Source organism: Rousettus aegyptiacus, unplaced genomic scaffold (genome assembly GCF_014176215.1).
Source record: "Rousettus aegyptiacus isolate mRouAeg1 unplaced genomic scaffold, mRouAeg1.p scaffold_m13_p_12, whole genome shotgun sequence".
Lineage (NCBI taxonomy): Eukaryota > Metazoa > Chordata > Mammalia > Chiroptera > Pteropodidae > Rousettus > Rousettus aegyptiacus.
The window spans coordinates 23,502,598-23,517,308 of record NW_023416287.1 but is presented as its reverse complement, the minus strand read 5'-3'; the positions used below and the strand labels follow the sequence as shown (position 1 = coordinate 23,517,308).

Genomic DNA, 14,711 nt, shown 5'->3' with positions numbered 1-14,711 from the left:
TGACCTACATTTAGGACACCAGACTCCTGGATCCGCGCTCCGAACGGCCCTAGTTTCCTGCAAGGGCGTGGAGGAACAGATTATTTTCTTTAATTGTTCGGTCGAGAACTTTCAAGCGAAATCCAGGGTCGGGCTAGAAACCAAGTGGTAGCGGACTTCGGAGTCTGTGGTGGGCTCGGTTCCCACGCTCCCTACGCAAGGCAACCCCTCCTCCCGCTAAGTAATTTGAGGAGTGAGGGGCTCTATGTCCTTCGCTCCTGGGCTCCCAGGACCTGGCACAGTTAGTGCTTAATAAATGTCGGATGACTCACAAAGTTTACAAGGGTGCAAGTGCCCAGCCAGGCGATGCCCATGCTGGACCTGAGGAAGCAGAATCCCCATGCAGAGCGTGGGCACCAAGGTTGGCTTTTCCGGCACGCTGGGTGTGGACCTTGAGTGCTGCTGTGTTAGGAGGGTCTCTCCACCCTAGGGACTGGAGCAGGTACCTCCCTCCAGTGCTTGCCAACCGCTTTGTCCTTTCTCTGATGGGGCCGAAGCCATCAATTACTGAGAGTGCCCACTCCGTTCCAGGTACCAGGCTTAAAGTCCGTATCCTAGGGCCCATTAAATGCTCTCACAATAACAAGGGAGAGGTTTATTTTTTTTTTTCTGTTCTAAAGACAGATTTAAAGATTTAGAGAAATATTTGGCAGTTATTTCTAAAGTTTAGACATATACAACCCTATAACTCAGCAACCATTCCTGGGTATGCATCCACTTAGAAACACGAACAATAGATAATGTTTATAGTGGCTTTATTTACAATAGCCAAACTCTGGAAACTACCCAAAGGTCTATAAGTAGAAGAATGGTGAGACAAACTCTGGTGTGCTCACACCATGGAATAATACATAGCAATAAAGAGAACAAGTTATTGATACACACAATATGGCTGAATCTCTCACCAGGATGAATGGCCACAGTGGCTAAGCCAAGCACAGAGAGTACATGCTGTCTGTTCCCAGTCACAAGGTAAGGTTGAAAAACTCATCTACATATCATACTAATTACCTCTAGGGATGAGGCAAAAGGAGTGAGGTAAAAGGGAGTGGGGTAAAAGGGAACCTTCTGGGGGGATGGATATACTCTGTATATGTGAGTGTTGGGTATACTTATGCATATGTAAAAATGCATCAGCTGTACACTTAAGATTATACTTTATACTGTAACTTAAAAAAAAAAAGAAGAAGACAGCTGAGGGGTTAAGAGGTTTTACCAAGATCACATGCAAATGCTTGAGTATATACCTGTCTCCAAAGCCAGTGCTCCCAAACTGAATTGTAGGAAGATGCCTGAACACTTTTCAGGTAAGATTTTATTACTTTATTTGATAACCTTGTAGATATTTCACAACATTCAGCATTTACAAAATGTTAATATCACAGTTGAATTCAACTAATAAAGCCAGCTCTGCCTTGTTTAGCCAATACAGTGTGACCACTGATTGGTTCAAGAATTACTCTTGCCTGCTAACCACCCCAAATCCAATGACCTCATATCTAATTCTTGCTGGAAGAGCATTAGGAGCGTGGTGACTTGCTTCCAAATGCAGTTGTCACCCCTGTTTTTGCTGGACCTCAGAAGGCATTAAAATATATATATAGCTTCATCAAAAACACAATGAGAAACTGTCTTAGTCCATTTGGACTGTTACAACAAAAATACCATAGACTGGCTGACTTAATTAACAAATATTTATTTCTCAGTTCTGGGGAAGTCCAAGGGAGAAGCTAGGGAAGCTGGGGAGTCCAAGACCAAGATGTGGCAGATTTGGTGTCTGGTAAGGTCCTGCTTCATGGTTCATAGATATAGTATTCCTGATGTTTCCTCATATGGCAGAAGGACCAAGGGAGCTCTCTGGGGTCTTTTTCTTCTTCTTCTTTTTTTATTCTGGGGTCTTCTTTAAAAGAGCACAAATTCCATTCATGAAGGCGTCACTATTATAACCTAATCACCTCCCAAAGACCCCCTACTTCCAAATACCATAATGTTAGGGATTAGGTTCCAATATATGAATGGAGGGGGTGGACATAAACTTTCAGTTTATAGATATTGACCATTAGGATGGCTATTACTAAAACAAACAAATAGAAAATGGCGAGTGTTTGGAAAGGATGTAGAGAAATTGGAACCCGTGTACATTACTGGTGGGAATGCAAAAATGGCGCATCTGCTGTGGAAAACAGTATGGTGGTTCCTTAAAAAATTAAAAATAGAATTGCCATGTGATCTAGCAATTCCATTGGATACATACCCAAAGAGATGAAAGCAATGACTGGAACAGATATTTGTACACCCATATTCATAGCAGCATATTCACAATAGTCAAAAGGTAGAAGCAACCCAAATGTCTATCAATGAATGAATGGATAAACAAAATGTAGTGTATACATACAATGGAATATTACTCGGCCCTTAAAAAGGAAGGAAATTCTAACACATGCTATGACATGGATGAACTTTGAAGACAGTATGCTAAGTGAAATAAGCCAGTCACAGAAGGAAAATACTCTATGATTCCACTTATATGAAGTACCTAGAATAAAGACAGAACATGGAATGGTGGTTGCAATGGAAAATTGAGAATTTGTGGCTAATGGGTAGAGAGGTTCGGTTGGGGACAATGAAAAAGTTCTAGAGATGGATGGTGATGATTGACAACAATATGAATGTACTTAATGCCACAGAACTGTACCCTTAAAAATGATTAAAATGGTAAATTTTATGTTATGTATATTTTGTCACAATAAAAATTCTGACCTATGTGGTTTCCTGATACTTTTGTCAGGGATCCGAAGGAGAGCATGACTTCACATCTATGGTATTCTTGCTAAAATTCATAATCATGAAGAAACACCAAACAAACCTGAAATGATGGACATTCAGCAGCTGTCCTGTCCAATACAGTAATCACTTGCCACATGTGGCTATTTTAATTAAAATTAAATAGAGTGTAAAATTTATTATATCGACTCCACTAGCCACATTTTAAATCCAATTTTCATGTGGCTAATAGCTGTCATCATATTGGACAGCACAGATATAAAGCATTTGTATCATCGCAGAAAGTTCTATTGGACAGTACTGACCTATAGAATAACTCTCCCAAAATGTCAAGGCCATAGAAGACAAAGACTGAAAAACTATTCCTGATTAAAGAAGAGTAAAGAGACATAACAACTGAAAGCAATGTGCAATTCTGGGTTGGACCCTAAAACAGAAAAAGGATATCAGTGGGACAAGAGAAGTAATCTTACTAAGGCTTTTGGATTAGTTAATAATATTCTATCAGTGTTAATTTTTATTCTATCAGTGTTAATTTTCTGATTTTGATCATTATACTGTGATTATATAAGATGTAAACATTTGTACTTTTTTGCAGCTGTTTTTTAAGTCTAAAATTACTTCAAAATGAAAAATTAAAAAGTAAAATAAAAGATCAAAAAAGATCTTCTTTTGATCCTATCTGGCTATTCATATTATCTTTTACTGTTGATTGCATTCCACCCTATTTCATGAGTAGAATTCACTCATCATTGTCCATTTATTAATGGAAAGGTGAGTCCAGAGAGTGATCTATAGACCAGGCTGTCCTTCCCTGCCCAGGGAGGGCCTTGGAGCCCCCATCCCCAGTAAAACTGATCCCAAGACAGGTGACCTGTGTCTCCAAGCCAGTGCTCCAAGGACGATTGTGGCTTCTGTGGCTCGCATGTGATGACTCAGCAATCACCAGCTCATGTTTCCCCGCAGAGAGCAAAGTCAGGCCAAATATAGTGCCAGAGGGCCCCAAAAGGGGACATGTTATCATACCCGAGTCCCTTCAGGGAACTCTTCAAGACTAAAAAACAAAATTTAATACCTGCCTTTACAACCTTGTTTTGAATGTCTTTAAATTGCTAGTCTTTAAACTATTTTATATTTTCATAATGTCAGTTTTATTGCAAAAAAAATAATATGTGCTCTATAAAGCTGGGGGAAAAATAATATATGTTTATAAAATTAATATGTGGAAAACAGACATGTTTGATGAAGGAAATCAAAACCCATATTCATAATGCCACCACCCCGGAGGAATTATGCTGGTGACACTCTGGTATCTTCTAGTATTTTCTTTCCTATAAAACAGGACCTCCGAGTCTTCTGGCTTCCTAGAGTCCCCTTTGCCTTGACCAGCCACATGAGATTGTTTAAACCATGATCTGGGACCTAACAGGGTCTGGTATGAGCCCTTACCTTTCAGGGGTCTCAGAAGGAGGGGGCTTAGATCATGTCAGATCATGGGTCAGTCCCTGCTGCAGCCAGCTACTCCAGGGCTGTCAAGCTCCTGTGGTCAGCATGGCCTCCTCATCAGCCTCAGAGCATTGTGTTGCTGGTCACCTGCCACTCAGAGGCTGCCATCCTGCTATTCCTTCCCCAAAACCACTAACATAAGTTGCTTGGCAACAGACGTTTAAATGGGGGTTGGCAGGAAACAGGGAAATGAGTGCATGGGCAGCATAAGCCTTCGAAGTTAGATATCAGAGTTCCTAAAATTCACGGACCTCCCCCTGTGTCCTACCACACTGGAGGTGCCCTATTTGCTTTCAGCCCCTTTTGGTGTCTCTATCCTAGGGCCCCTCCCCTAGAATCTCGAGCTCAGTGCAGAAAACAGAAGCCACTGTAGGTATTTTGTGCTTGGAAGAGTTTTGTTTCTTGAAGCATAATTTACATTCCATGAAACATATCAATCTTAAGTGTACAATTTGATTAATTTTTATCCAAGTAAATACCTGTGTAACCAGCATCTAGATCAAGATATAGACTACTTTCCTTCTCCCCAGAAAGTTCCCTTGTAATCCTTCTTTATCAATCTCCACCCCTAATCATTATTCTGATTTCATTACCATAGTTTAATTTCGCCTGTCCTTGAATTTAACATAAATGGAATCAAATAATACATACTGTTTTGTGTCTGGGATTTTCTTTTCTACCCAATGCAGCTTGAGCAGATCACCCTCCTATAAAACGAAATGTATGAGCTCCAACTAATAAGGAAAAAGACAAAGCAAAACAAAAAATACTATGGCACCAGAAGTACAAGTAGCAGCGGGGGCAGGGTGGGGGGAGAAGAGTAAAACTAAAAAAACAATGAATCTACAAAGGAAAAATTAGAAACCTAAAGGTTCGCAGACTAGTTACATTCCCATAAATTATTTAAAGGGAAACCACAATATAAGTGCTGTGACCACTAAGAAATAATTTGTAAAGTCCAGGGGCCCTGTCCTCATTTTCATCCTCCTCTATTTCAAAGCACAGGCAATACTGTTAGCTCTTCTTAATTTAAAATATTGTTATAAACTTAAAACTTTGTTCAAATACAATACAAACCCTGAGAAGCCAAATATCAAGGTGATGATTTCATTAGTCATAAAACATCCCAATGGAAATAATATAAATTTTACTCAGTTTTAGTTATTGTTGTATTCAGTATTTTGTTTATGTTACAGAAATCTGTGAAGAGGGTGAAAAACTTTAGTCCAAGAGGGGTAAAAAGTCTATATGAAGTTCATCTAGTTTTAACACCATATTTAAGATTGTTAAGGCTATTGTCAGAATAGTCTTAATAATTAAAACTCTTTAGAAAGCTGATTATGAAGAATGTACACATCTCACGAGATGTTTCTTCCGGTCTCACCACACTACACTGTTGTTTACACCAAGGGTAGAAGTCTTTCTATACCAAAATATTATATTAAAATCACATTTCTGAACTCACTTGGAAAAAAACTACTGTTTAGGCATTTTCCACGGTTTCTTACTGAAGTTGCTGATGTATGCATGGGCAGGACTATATATGGAGGACCATTAATGAATCTTTCACTTGGTTGAAAGCCTACAGGCTCGGTGGTGTATTTAAAAGCTTGTCCAGCTGTTCAGTCATGCTCCTTTCACAGGTCTCACAGAAACTTTTAATTAACTCTTTAATTTGTTCAGCACGCTGGGTACCCTTTCCTTCGGTTAAATTTAGAAGACTTGTGAACCCAAAAACCTCATCTTCATCTGCATCGTCATCACTATCTTCTGAACATCCATTTGCTTTATCACACTCCCAATATGATTCTGTTGAATGAAGAGGCCTGTTAATCCTGCAATGTTCACAGGAGGCTTTAGGAAAAGCCGCTGCAGAAATTTCTTAATTCTGTTATAATTGTTATGATGAAAAAGCATCAGATTCAATATTCACTTCCTAGTCAATGGTCTCATCTTTCTCATTTTGTTCATCACCATCTTCAGTGTCTTTGTCCTTGACTTCACCTTTCTCTTCTTCCTCTTGATGTGGGGACCTGGGCATCCAGCAGCCGCGGAGTCCCACTGCCCACAGCACGCCACTTGGGCCTGGATGCCATGTTTCTGTCCTCACTGCATCTGGTACCTTTCACTCAACATGTTTTTGACATCTATCTAGGTATGCTGTTGCATGTATCAGGAATTTGTTCTTCCATTGCCTCAGCTACCCGGTAGCTCTGTCTCAACATTTGGTTGATACAGGAATGCTGAGACTTGTTCTAGATCTTGACAGCTTTGTGTCCTTGCTGTCTGCAGAAATGGCAGCAATAAAATGGCCTCTGCTCCCAAAATCTCTGATGGGGCACCTAATCATTGGACCTTGTTTTATAGTCATAACTCTAGCTGCAAATGAGTCTGGGAATTTAGTTTTTTTGTTTGTTTCACTTTCCAGCCTGTGAAATATAGGAAAGCACCCTGTAAGAAGGTAGAGGGAGCCAGTTGTATCAGTTGGCTTTGGTGAGTAAAAATGCTACCCCCAAACATAACAGCAACCACTTATTTAGCTCATAATTCTACAGTCTGTTGATTTGAGGCTGAGCTTAGCTAGGCAGTTCTCATTTTATCTGGACTCACTCATGCCAATTCTGTCGGGAACTGAATGGCCTAGGATGGGCTCAGCTGGGATGGATCATCTCTGCTCCATATGGTCTCTCATCCTCCAGTAGGCCAGCCTATACTTGGGGAGCAAGGGATAAAATGGTACATCACTTCTGCTACATTCTATTGGCCAAAGCAAGTCACAAAGCTGGGCCAGGTTCAAAGAGAGTAGAACTAGACTCCCTCTTCCAGAAGGTAATGAAGAGCCATGTTGCAAGTGTGTGAATAAAGGATGGGATGAAAAATCAAGGCAATCTACCACACCAGTCTACAGCACCTGCCATACCTCCCACTCCCAGAACTAGCCAGCAAATCCCAAGTACCCTATTTCTTTTTTGTACAAAGCAACAAGAGTCACTGTACCTTACCTTTTCTATTCCTTCATTTCGTCTTGTCTCCTGGCTTCCTTAACTTTATTTTCCAAGTCTTCTAATTAATTTTTAATGTAAGCAATAACATTTTTATTCTCTGAGAATTCATTCTTGTTCTTTTCTTCCTGTTTTTACTTTATGGATGTGATATCTTCCTGAATCTAATTACTGAGAATAGCAATTAGAGAGCTTTAAAAACAAAATGAACTCTTATGTCCCTTGTGTGGTTTTCCTCTGAAACCACTTTTTGCTGTTTGCTTATTAGTTTCCCTTTCGTGTGTCAGGCTTTACCCAAATGTCTGGTGAACTTTGTTTGCATTAAGAATGAAGCAATAAAAAGTACTAGGGAAGGTCTATGCACATTCACTGGCTGGCTTGCTTTTGGGGGGACCAGGTGGAGATCACCTACGGAAGAGCCACTACAGGTCAGAACACAAGGATTTCATACACAGGGCAGTTCTGTTTCTTTAGAGCATGGGTGCTTAACCCAGTTTTGACCAGTGATTTTTGTGGTAAAGTCCATGGGCCAGAATGATGTTTTTAAAAGCATTTAAAGAAACATAGGGTTACCAAAAAAAAACAATTATACTGAAATACAATTATCATTAAACTATTAAATGCGTGTTTCAATAAATATTTAAGTAGTGTTATGCATAATGATAATATGAGGTATCTGCATCAAGTCTATGGTAATATAAAAATATCCATAATTTCTTTTGGTGACCAAGTCTCAGATTCATTGCTGTTTGTAGCTGACATCTAAAAATGAAAGAAATTACAAAAGGCATACTTTTGGAGAAGTAATGCATATATTCATCATCTTGACTGTGGTGATGGTTTCATGGGTATACACATATGTCAAATCTCATCAAATTGTACACTTTAAATATGTATAGTGTTTGACAAATAAAGAATCCTATCAACAGAAAGATTCCCATGCACCAATATATATAGAGAGAAAACACTAGTATTGAAAATGCAATTGGATTATAAACATGCAGGTACTTCAAGAAACAATATTGTCTTATATTGTACTTTACACTTCTTATCCAGTAAAGTAGAAGAAAAATTAAAAAAAAAAAAAAACTCTCCCATCTCCTCAGGAGACAAATGAACAAAACTTGTGATAGTTTCCTGTCCACTTCCCAAGAGATTCCTGAGTTAATTTCAGAAGTTGGTGAATAGGGTTAAAAGGTAAAAAGGCTTCATTGTGAAATCCAGAGACTGGGTTTATGTAATTCCTGACCGATCACTTGGGCCTATGATGTTTTTAAGGAGTCACCCTAAGGTGAGAGAAGCAGCAGCTACCTCCATTTTTTTCCTACCTCTCCTTTATTAAACAAACAAACAAACAACCTATTTATCCGAACAGCAGTTCATTGTATGCCAATTGTACTTCATAAAACTGTACACATTTTCTAAAAAAGGAAATGTTAATTTCAGTTGATAATTAGTGGAAAGATAAATTTTTTTCTCCTAAGTTTGCAGAATCCCCTAAATTCCATCTGTGGATTCCTTGAAGTTATGTGTCTCCAGGTCCAACTATTGTCCCAATAACACCCTAAGAATAATTTTTTTTCTGATTCATGATCTAGCCTGTGATCACACATTGCATTGAGTCATTATATTTCTTTCATCTCCATCAGAAGCAGTTCCTTGGCCTTTCACGGCCTTGATAATTTCGAAAAGGACAGGCCAAAATTTGCCTCTGTTTGCGTCTGCAGTTTCCTTCTGATCAGAGTCAGGTTAAGCATTGTTGATGCTCAGAAGTGACGTGTCTTTGCACATCATAAGGCACCAGATGTCTGTCCCATTATCAGGGATGTTCATTTTGCTCACTTGGTAAAAGGAATGCCCTCCAGGTTTCTCCTCTTTAGATTTGTTTGTGTCCTCAATACTTCAAAGTCCAATATTCAAAATGTCAGAGTTGGAATAGGGAAGATCTATTGTTTGAGAAGGTGCTAGTTCAAGAAGACATGGATCCTTAACACTTTTGCAAATCCATCTTAAGAGTACCCCAATTCAGTAGTCTTTCATGTCGAGGGAGGGAGGAAAGGTGGGGCAAGAGGTGGGTGAAAACCCTGTAGACAGCTAGGAACTGACAGAGATCCAAGGAAGAGAACATAATCTCTAATTCTTTTTGTTCCTAGTAGGTCCATTGACCCCTGCTGACCTGAGTCCGGTCTTGACGCTCCTGTAAATCTTTGATCAACGGTCATTATTTTGTACATATTTCCCCATTTCTTCAAGAGAGGCATCTTCTGACAAGGGGCTATTTTTACAAAATACTCAAGCCTCAAGCAGAATTCTTCTAGTTAATTGGTATAGCTATAGCAGGAGCTATTAGCCTGAAAGCCATAAGGGAAATGCAGGCTAGAATTAAAGTAAAATCAGAGTAAGTAGCATTTCACTCTATTACTGATTTACTGTTTCCCCATTTTAAATTAATAAGTAATTCATAGAAAAGTACTTTGAGGCCATGTAAAAATTCAGTTCCTCATCAACCTTTCACCCACTGTTTTTAGCATCTCAGTATAGTTCACAGGTCTTCTTTGTACAGACCCAGTGTATTTCTAATTACATCTGATTCTAGGTATTACATATTTTTGGCCTTTATCCTGAATGGGATCTTATCTTTCATTATATTTACTAACTCATTATTTGTGGGCATAGGAAAGTTATTGATTTTTGCTCATTACTTTTGTTATTGGCCACTTACCTAAGGGCCTCTCCGACTCAGTGAAGGCTCCTTTCTTGGCCAGGACTTACTTTGTCTTTATTGCATGTATATTACAGGACTAGGTGAGCGAGAGACCTGTCAGAGGTTTTTTTTTTTTTTTTTTTTTTAATTAAAAATTATTGGAACAACATTTATCACAGAGCTGGTTTAACATGTTTAACATATGGAAATTGATTAATGTGCTACACCACATAAACAAAATAAAGAGTCATATGATCACATCGATAGATGCAGAAAAAGCCTTTGACAAGCTACAGCATCTATTTATGATTAAAATACTTAACAAAATAGGTATAGAAGGAAAGTACCTCAACATAATAAGATCATATATGACAAACACTCAGCTAACATTATCCTTAACTGTGAAAAGCTGAAAACCCTTCCTCTTAGAGGAACTGGATAAGGCTGTACATTATCGGAGGGTGTTAATATCCTGTTACTTCTGGTCAAGTCTCAATCCCAAGCAATGCCCACAGTATAAACACTGTTCCCAGTTCTAGCTTAATGTGGAGTCTTTGCTGATCTAAATACTTCTGGACCCTCAAGCTGGCATGGCTGTGTAATTGGGGTTGATATAGAAGGTGTCATTCCATTAGGAGGCTTTGTAAACCCTGGTTACTGTTTCAGAGAGAGGAGGAATTCTGACCACTTTATTTACCTTTCCTAAGGGCAGAAATCATAGGCCTTTGGCAGTTCCCAGTCACAACTCTGCCCTCGTTCAGAACACTGAGGGGAAAGATCATTCCTATCCAGAATAGTGGTGTTGAAGGCAAGCCAGCCTAACTTAAGACAGGAGGCCTTGCAGCCAGAAACATGAAAATGCTACATAATTGCTTCTTTTGCTGTCAAAAGCAGTTTATCATTTGGGAAAGAAACATGTGATCCTGAGCTATCGTCCTTGTGAGATAACAAACTCAGTCTATTGTTTTCTATTTGCTCCTCAGGAAGAAAAAGCGTTGTTAGACGGTGATATTGCCAAGTCCCTAGCCACAAGGTTCTCCTATAAACCACCTATTCATTCACGTATTTGTTCATTCACTTGTTCAACATATACTGTGTGCCTGTTCCGAGTCAGGTGCTATGCCAGATGTGAATGTAGAAAGCAAGAGAATGGAAGTTAGAACCTAATAAGGAAAATAAACATTAAATTGAGTAACACACAAATAAATGCAATGAGGGGTGGAGGGGTAGAGAAGGAAAGGCTGTAAAAAATTATTACAGATTTCTATGGCCATGCCACCTTGAACATGCCGGATCCCGTCTGATCTTGGAAGCTAAGCAGGGCTGGGCCTGGTTAGTACTCAATGGGAGGCCACCTAGGAAGACCAAGTGCTGTAGGTCTAAAAAAAATAATAATAATTGTATAGATTTAGTGCTTCTTTTCTTTCTTATGCTTTGCTTTCTTTTTCTCCTTCTAACTTAAATTACTCTAACAAGCACCATCCAACATGTGCCAGTTAAGTGACAAATGTTCACTTCACAAATGTGCTAGGTATCTATACAATGCACTTTTCAATGTATTTTTTTTACTGTTTATTAAAGGCAAAATTGTGAATGTTTATTAAAAAACTATTAAAAAGATGTCACATCGTGTACCATCCCAGATAAAAGGAAGAGTAATACCACCAAACTCATTAAAAAAAAAAAAATTAGTACAGCTATACCTGCCTCTTAAGGGAGACATATGATTTATTTCTGAAAGGAAATATCTTTTTATGACCCTACTTACAGACATTAGTGAGAAAGGAAGACTTGCCTGAGAATTTAATCATATCCCATAGGAGTTTGTGATTTCAAAGCAGAACTAAAAATGTGCTTTAAGCTGATGAAGATGGAGCCCCAGAACACTATTTCTTTCTGTTTAAGGGGGCACAGCTATGCCATCAAATGACTGGCTTGGAACCAGGCTGGGTAGGGGAGGATCCCTACACTGTATGAACAGGAAAGGAGTGAACCGTAATGAAACAAGGATGCTGGAGACCAGAGGGCACAGGAGGGGGAGCAAGGGAGTTACTGCTTAGCAGGAACAGAGTTTCTGTTTCAGATGACGGAAATAGATACAACGTTGGGAATGTACTTAATGCTATACTTAAAAATGGTTAAAACGATCAACTCTATGTTATGTATATTTTTATAAGAAAAAGAATAAAGAAAAACAATTTCTAATAAAAAATTTAAAAAGAAGGACCCTGGGAAGTAGGAGAGACTAGGAGTGAGAAGCTCCCTCCGCCCCACCCAAGGGAAATAAATCATCAAGAGACTCAGGAATAAGAGTGTCTAACAATCAATCAATCTTAAGTTTTCCTGTTCTGTCGTTCTTTAAGATAACTCTCCTCAACCCGCCTAAACTTTAGTAAAAGTCTGCTATTCCCAAATGCCCGCTTCTTTGAGGAAGAGGCATGAGATCTACATAAATTGACTAAATGTTAAACTAGAGCCTACAATATGCTGCTGCCAGACCACGGGAAGCCCACAGAACAAAGGAAGACTCCTGCTGGGATTACTAACAAACCATTAACCATACGGTGAAGCGAACAGTCTTTAACTTGGACCCTACACAAAATAAACCCGACCATTCATTCCCTATGGCCAAAACCACAGGGAACCTGTGGAACAAAGGCTGAGATTGCTAGCATACCCACGCTACATACCCTATCATCAAAGGAAAACAGGTAAACAAAGTCTTTAAACTGTAATTCGTAGAAACCAAGAATGATATATAAACAATTCCCAGAACACTTGGGGGTCTCTGTCTCTCTCTCTCTCTCTCTCAGCCCCCTCTCACTGTCCCTCTCAGTCTTTCTCAGTCCTCTCAATGTGTGCATGTTATATCTGTCTTTACCCCTCTCAGCTCTCTCATTATCTCTGAGAGAAGAGCATGCTCTGTCTATGCAGCATTATTCCTTTTCTAATAAACTTTCGTTTTGTCTCTAACTCTGGTCAGTGCTTAAATTCTTTCCTGAACTCAGTCAAGAACTCTCTCTCTCCGTGCAGGACTTGAATCTGTACTGCATCAGGGGGATCAAGGGAAAGAGACAGCAGGGCAGAGATATGGGGTAAGCCACATGCCCTGAGGCCCACGTGAGACTGACAATTCCACAGAAGCAGATGAGAACCAGTGACACTTAAGAGATACATATGATGTGCTGTGGCAGTACTGCGTATCCCACTGCAGGGAGGATAAGCACCCGATCCACTGGCATTGGAATACTAAGGGATGGACCAACTCCACAGGGGTGGAGCACACGGAATCCCCAGAAGACAGAGGTCTGAGTCTCATGAATGTCAGAGCCTATGGGCTCTCTCCTAGGGTAAGCTGGTTAAACTAGGTTTAACTGGGTTAAACTGGGTCCAGTGGGGCTTTTGCAATGCAGGTCCTACCTCCCTGAAAATAAGAGATACACCTTCAGGAAGTGATTTTTCTTTTTAGTGCTTTCTGGTATCCACCATGTTGAAAGAATTAAGGGGTGGCTGGAGATAGCTATGGACAATAGGCAAAGGAGGGTCAACTAGTGCATAATTGGAATCCCTAAAGAAACAAAAACAATGAAATATAATAGCTATTTAACAACATAATTCAGGAAAATGTTTCTGAAATTTTTTAATAAAGGATTTCAATCTATATTTGAAAAAAAAAAAAAAAACACCATGTTTTAGGGCACCCAGGCAAAAAGACCAAGTATAAGGCTCTAAACAGTTTTTCTGAACATACAAGAACACAGGAATATTGTTCTAATGAGGTCATGTAGAAATGGAGAATAAAAGAGGAAAAAACTGAAACTGAAGATTTTCTAGGAAACACCACACATCAGAAACTATGGGATACAGCTAAAGCAGTGGTCGGGAAAAAATTCATAACTTAAACACTAATACCAACCTTTTAAAAAAGATTAATAACAAAAGAATTAAGCACCCTTAAAGAGTTACAGATAGACCAAGTGAAAACTGGCCTTACTGAATGAAAATAAAAGCAGAAATTAATGAATTAAGACTGTTTTCTTCCTTAAGTTAAATAGGTACTTGGATGCTCATTATATAATTCTAAGAACCTTTTTGTAAACATGAAATATTTCACAGGATTTTTAGGTTTGTTAAATGAACTATACTATACCCACACAATAAGAATAAAGAAGCATAAGAATGCTATGAACAGCTATGAAAAGATCTCCAGGCTACGCTGTTAAGTGAAGCAAACAAGTGGAGAAGCCTTTAAATAGTAGGCAGCCCATTGTATAGAAAAACAGGCCGGCAGGAGGTAGAAAAAGAACATATGTTCATATTTGCTTATCTTTGTATAAAGAGAAATAGACAGGCATATAGGAAACCGAGAAAGCTATTGTCGATCGGGGAAGTCAGGGGAACAGGGTGGATGGGGACATAGGTGGGAGCAAGTTTTTCAGTGCAAACTTTGTCATTTTGATTTTCTAAACCATGTTATCTGTTTGGAAAATAAAATTTAATTTTAAAAATAAACATGTTAAAAAGTCAAGGCTGGCCCCGATACGTTCACTGGTAATTCTGCCAAACATTTAATGAATAAAATATACCAATTCTCTAAAATCTCTTCAAAAAGATAAAAGCAGAGGGAATAATTTTCAGTTCATTCTGAGGCCAGCATTACCCTAATATCAAAACCA

At 39.0% G+C, this 14,711-nt stretch overlaps 2 pseudogenes; one reads left to right on the top strand and one right to left on the bottom strand.

Annotated features, from left to right (window-relative positions):
* Nucleotides 1-3,422: 3,422 nt before the first annotated feature.
* LOC107506319 lies at nucleotides 3,423-11,378 on the bottom strand (annotated as a pseudogene).
* On the top strand, nucleotides 11,298-11,415 carry LOC118610458 (annotated as a pseudogene).
* Nucleotides 11,416-14,711: the final 3,296 nt, after the last annotated feature.